The 6,491-nt window shown below is 45.6% G+C and overlaps 1 long non-coding RNA gene across 1 annotated transcript; it reads left to right on the top strand.

The window, feature by feature from the left end:
• Nucleotides 1-1,039: 1,039 nt before the first annotated feature.
• Nucleotides 1,040-3,524, top strand: LOC146860927 (uncharacterized). Its single transcript, XR_014978894.1, has 3 exons — nt 1,040-1,159; nt 2,306-2,337; nt 3,353-3,524. It is a non-coding gene; the product is annotated as an uncharacterized LOC146860927 (long non-coding RNA).
• The last annotated feature ends 2,967 nt before the right edge of the window (nt 3,525-6,491 follow it).

The following is a 6,491-nucleotide window of genomic DNA, read 5'->3' as shown; positions in this document are numbered from 1 at the left end:
TAGAGAGTCACTATAGTTCAGGCTTTATATCACATGACATTACGTCAACTATATAGACTTACTACATTGGAGTGAAAGTATAAGTAAGTATACCAGGAGTTAAAAATAGTGAATATATATTTTTGCTACGATACAGTGATTAGGTCAGTGTAGTGAATGCAAAAATGTTTAGGTCAATAGTTTTGGCCTTGATTCCAGGAAGGAAATTGGGCATTCTGATTAACATTAGAAGGTGTAAAAACTCATATTGGTAAGGCAAAGACATTTAAATCTAATGCCAGAGATTGTAAATGAGAGGGTTTGTAAATTGCATGGGTTTCCTTACTGTTGGTGATACAGCTCTTACCATGAAAAGAAGAACTATTTTGCTTGTTCATTTTCTAATGTTGTCACTTCCTCACTCACTAGTAATTGTGCTTCTCGTATCATTCAGGTGGCGTCATCTACAATACAACAGATAATGAAGGCTGCTTGTACTTTGCCATTTGCGGTGCCGACTGCACACCTGTGAGGTCCAAGGGTCCCTGCATAACCACTGGTACCCCTCCGCCACAAGTCACTTCGCCAATCACTACTGTGACACCAGTTACTCCAGAAGGTACAACTGAAGCAACCACCCCAAGCACAACAGAAAACCCTGGCGCCACCACTACACCTTCAACCTCAGGATCGCTGCCAACCACTCACAAACGTCCGGACGCCACTGTCTCCGAGGGCTGTGAAAATGTAGAACCCTACAGGGAGGTAAATTGCTATACCAGGCAGCCAATTCCTGCAATTGAGCTTTTTGGGTTTATCATTCAGTCAGATCTCCTTGTTTATTTACTCTCAAGGTAAATAAAATAATATCTCACAAATTCTGTTCTCACAATTCTGAATAGATGGAGTTGTAAAGGGAAGATAATGTGAGCCTTCTCTCAAAAATGTGTGCCTTATATGCTGGGAGTCTCTACCTCAAAGACTTAAACCACTTTTTTGTTACAGATTGGTGAAACATGGGAAATTAACAAATGCACTAACGCAACCTGCGAACTTGGTGGGAACATCACCCTGCAGCATGTTGAATGCCCACCCGTCAAGGAGATTACATGTGAGGGTGGATTAGCTCCCAAACAAGTCTATGACGAGAAAGGCTGTTGCTTCCAGTACGAATGCGAAAGTAAGTGCTGCCAAAATCCAAGCAGAGACAAGGTGGGCCTTGCGCTCTCCCTTATTTTCAGCTTTGCACACCTGAAGTCTTACAAAACCATTCTGCTGACAATGAACAGCCAATGAATAATGTAAAATCTAGATATAATAGTAAACCAATGCTTGTCTAAAGTTCAGAAGGTAGGGTCTTGTGCCTTCCACTTTCCCTCTCTTTTTGGCCAAGCACCAGGTTAAGTAGTTTCCTACAATGACACCCTTTGATGGGAACATTTAAAGGATGTATGGGCATTGGCAGAGATACCCCATCCACTACATGTCTGGGTGCGCTGAGACATCCACAGCATTGGGAATAGATTACTTCTATGATAATTGAGAGAACAAGTACACAAAATGTCAGGAAACTGCATTTTGTAGTACATAGCTAAGAAATTTAGAAAATTCCTCCAGCTCCAAATGTGTGATGCAGTGAGTGGTCAAGCCAGTGTTGGCTTACACACTACAGTACATACTCCCTGCTTCTGTGTCATAGTGTCAAACCATGGCTGTGCTCTGTCACTGCCTTTGGGCTCTTTTAGAATTAAATAGATTAACACTAGTAACTTCTATTGTGTTAGGACAAATGCACATTATAAAGTAAAGCATGATGATGGCAGTGGTCCCTTGCTGCACGATGGAGGAGTTGGGTTTTATCTTAAGAGAACTGTGCTTCCTAAAATCGAGTTTTGCAGTCAGTGTCTCTGCTAACTGCCTCAGCAACTTCCCACTGGTGATGGTTGTGCTGTTAATGGGTAGTCTCCTGGGGGAACAAAACATAGGCCCTACCCACGCTGTGAGGAACAAATCCACTGATGCTTGGAATCCAGAATGCACCCGCAAGAGCTATCTCATCCTTTCCTACATGCATCCTACTGAGGTTCTTTCCGCAGAACCATTCCCCTCTAAAAAGAACTGGTTGAACGGACTGCTCACACTTTCCGCTCCTTTGTTGCTTGTTTGTCAGAATTTACAACCTGGTTTCCCTTGACTTGGTTTCGTCTATAAACTGTGGTTCTTGTTAGACAGTAGTTGGCTGTGAAAAACGTAGCTATAATTCTAAAGACCTTCATGTGGAATGTGTTATTAACTTCAAGTAAAAGCCTGTCCTTTCTTTATTCAGGCTGCGTGGGACCTGACGGAAAACCTAGAATGGTGAGTCCACCATTGTATATTTACTAGCACTGGCTTTCATCTCATATCCGAAATATATAACATTCTCTGGTGGGCAGTGGCTTTTTGGTTTCAGCTCTTCTTTCGAGACAGGCATGGTGTGTGTCTGTATGTGTGTCTGTGTGTTCCTATGTCAGTGCCTTGGGGTGCCCTAGCCTATATTTATCACTCTAATAACATGTTATGGTATGTATAACATTGTGTAACCAGTGTGCACAGAAGGCAGCATTCACCACAGTTTATATCTGGAATCTCACCTTGGCGGCCAATATCCAAGTTAGTTCTGCTGTCGAAATGCTGCTGGTAGTATCTAGTTTAAAAAGCCTATACAGAGGTGTAAGTTTTCATTAGAACTGCCTGACATATGGGTCATTACTGATTACGGCTGTGTTCAGGGTTCTGTTAGGGGTTCACAGTGAAGTAACTCGTAATGGTATACAATACCTTACCATACAGAAATAATGCACATCTGCCGTTAAGCGCTGTACCTGGGACCTTTCTGCACAGTAGCGAGGTACAATCGCTTGTAAAGGATAGTCAAGTTTACATTTCTCATGAGTGGGGTGGGGTGGTTTGGGGGAGACTTGCGTGGGGAATTCTGCCATCTTATATACCTTTAAAAAGTGCTCCTTAACCTGGATGTACTGTCACAATTGCTTAATGAGTGTTTATTCTGAGTATCAAATTCAAAATATTGTGACATCCTAATATAATGGACAAAATACCAAGGACTAAAATATCAAAAGATAAGTATGTGTAGATTTTCTTTACCTAACTCCACATATATAGACCGTCACAATATATATAGCTCTAAGATATACATAGATGTGGGGTTAACAATAGTACATTTATACTTCCCTGTATGCACTTACTGTTTTGGCAGTTTGATCCTCGACACTTTGTCGCTGGTATTAGAGTGCCATGGTATTCTTGTACTTGATGTTCCAGAGTGCCTCAAAGGTTGTTTTAACCCCCTGTTCTTTACCCTGTGGTCCAGCCGGGAGAGTCATGGACAAGCAACTGCCAGAAATGCTCCTGCAACATCAATACCATTTCAGTCCAGTGTGAGGAAATCAAGTGCCAAGAGTCCACTCCACCAGCATGTGACAAGGAAGGCTTTGAGCTGGTTGAGGCCCCAGTGCCAGATAACCCCTGCTGCACCGAAATGACATGCAGTAAGTGCTTCCTTTCCTGGCCCCTTAGTGAGGAGGGAGGCAGCTTAGCAGACTATGCGCACATTGATTTTACATTCCCACCAATTTCTCATTCCCCCAATTTAAGATGACTTAGCTGCCTGCTCCTTTTGTCCCATCCCATACCTAAGTCAAACGTAGCAGAAATGCTAAAGAGGGTGACTTACTTGCCAAAATACCAACTTAAGGGACTTGAGAAAAGGGATTGGACGGCCTGTCTGCTAACAGCATTATAGTAGGGTTAAAACCAAGGTACGTTGGCATGTCACATCATGTCAAAGTAGTACCATTCAGCCACAGTGCTTGACTGTGGAGCTAACTCACCGGTGCTACTTTCACCTTGCAAACCTTTTCTTATCCCACTGGGATTATTTTAATGGTCATGACAATCGTGTCCTACTGAAACGATGAACCAATACTAACCCATCCCACCTACAAGTGGTGTACCAAGCCAAAGCAACCCACTAATTGCTGTCTCTGCATAGAGTGTGCACTTTCCACTTGTGGCAACAGGTGATAGCCTTGTCTAGTGTAGCCATGGTCAGGAGTAATATCTGCTCGCTTTACATATCGCTAAAATTGATTTACCTGGAAGCCATATCTAGACTTGACAGAATGTCCAATAACCAATCACTGAAAGTGAAGATCACGTTTATAATAGATGATTAACACATATATATTTCTATAAGTGTTTCTAGTGATGGTGTCCATTATCATAAATATTTTTTAGAATTTGTGGTTCTGCCTCAAAGCCATGGCTGTAATGGTTAACACTGCTATTCTCTCGACTCCAGACATCTTGCACCACTGCCCCTGCGGCTGGAAGGGCTGTCTCTGGCTACAATACAATGTCGGCCTTGATTATTCCAGGACTGTAATTAATGTTTGGTGCAAAAGTTTTCGATGCCCCTTTACTTTGTGTTTACAGAATGCAACCCCATACTGTGCAATCCAGATGTGAAGAAATGCGAGATTGGTTTCACGCTGTCGGCCATCCTTTCAGCTGGTGACTGCTGCGCCAAGATGGAATGTGGTATGTGTTCTGGGTTCTCACCATGTGGTACTGAGTCACGACTGTGCATAAAGTACAGGGGCAGCCTGAATGTTTCAGGTTTGAGTTCTTGGGTTGATCTAGTAGATTTAAATTCCCAAAGGGTTTACCTAAAATCTAAAAGAATAAACATTCGTTATGACAACTTCCACTGCACAGACTATTGCCTGCCATGCATTGACATATGACCAAAGGTTTCCGGTTGGTCTTGTGGCAACAGGGTGCGTTTGACGTATGCATGCCGAAAGATCTCACAATTTCCTAAAACTAGAGGGTTTTGTGGGTGAAATCTAGCAAGATATCTAGATATTATTGAGCTGGGATGTAGATTCCTGTGAGAAGAAACTGAAAAGTTTTTCTTGATCAGGGAGGTGCACGTGATCTGAACAGAAAATAGTGTTTGAGGCATATGAGCTGCAGATTACACACTTTTGCATAGATCGCCATCTGGTGTTGGGCCCGGATGTTTGCAGTTTGTTTTTCCTCTTGGAAAGTCTTTGGAAGTCACGAGGTCGGTGACTCCTCCTTTGGATCATATTGCGCATGGGCTTCGGCTCCATCCTCAGATTGTTTTTTTCCGCCATCGGGCTCGGATGTAATACTTCGCGCTCCGGTTCCGAACATTTCCAGTTCGACGATCGAAGCGGAATCCTCGCTCATCGCGGTATTGTTTAGATACCAGATCTCCTCAATCACCTTCTCTTCGACACATCTTCGATTCCAGTCATCGCCGGCGGCCTTCGGGCCTATCCAAGCTCCGGTCCCGGCTGATGGAAAGAATTCCATTCAAGAAGTGCCCTCGATGTGGGTCCAAATTCCCCCACACCGATCTTCATGAGGCGTGCAACCCCACCTCTCCCCTGAACACGAGGCTTGAGACTGTCCCGCCTGCAAGTCTTTTCGATCGAAAAAGACTATCCGAGATCGAAGGGCCAGATGAAACACGGCGCACTCCTCGACCTCAATTCCAGTCGACATCTTCGGGGACGACGTCGAAGCTCTGGGACAGCAGCACACCGAAGAGGACCTCGTCAGTGCTTCCGAAGCCGACGACTCGGATGTGGAGGACATCACCACGGCACAGAGGGACGTGAGTACCATTCCCCCTCCCACACTCGCGCCGACACCCAAAAAGGCTTCGGTCACCCCTTTGCCTTCGGGCCTAGGCAAGACCAGAGACACTGCTTCAAACACCCCACCTTCGGGCCCGGTGAAGAAGCCACATAAGCCTTCCGGCGGCTCCGGCTCGAGCCAGCCTGCCAGCGGTGCCGAGAAACCCACTTCGGCACCGAAACAGAGACCGGCCTCTACCTCGACATCAAGCTCCGCACCAAAGTCCTCGGTGTCGAAACCCAGCCTTTCGGTACCGACCAAACCTCATAAGGCCCTCGACACCGACACTCCCGCGCCAAAACCTACTTCGGCATCGACCAACAAATCGGAGGCTCCAAAAAAGCACGGCACGGACAAACCTAAAAAGTCATCGGCCCCGAAACCTTCGGCGCCGACGGAACCAACATTGTCACAGGAACTGTTCACACCGGATCCCTTGCAAAAGACACTTACCAAGGATCCAAAGACTGGACATTTGGCACTCTCTTCAAAAAAGAGACATTTGGACAAACCGACTCCGCCCTCACCTCCAAAGAGGAAAGACTCTGCTACCTCCCCTTTCAGAGTGCCTTCCCCACCTCCTCCACTTCCTCCACCCTCTCCACCTCCACCCCCTCCGCCTTCTCCACCCCCGCCTCATCGCTCCCCGACCCCGTCTCCGGACGATGATGATCAGGGGGACCCATATTACGATCCAGGGGATGTGCCACAAGACCCCACCCCTACAGGATCCCCAGACCCATGGGACCACTATAATAATCCAGACATCCCAGATGTCC

The sequence above is a fragment of the Triturus cristatus genome, chromosome 3_1, assembly GCF_964204655.1.
Source record: "Triturus cristatus chromosome 3_1, aTriCri1.1, whole genome shotgun sequence".
In the NCBI taxonomy this organism is placed as follows: domain Eukaryota; kingdom Metazoa; phylum Chordata; class Amphibia; order Caudata; family Salamandridae; genus Triturus; species Triturus cristatus.
The sequence above is the reverse complement of the archived record's forward strand: the minus strand, read 5'-3'. Positions and strand labels throughout refer to the sequence as shown.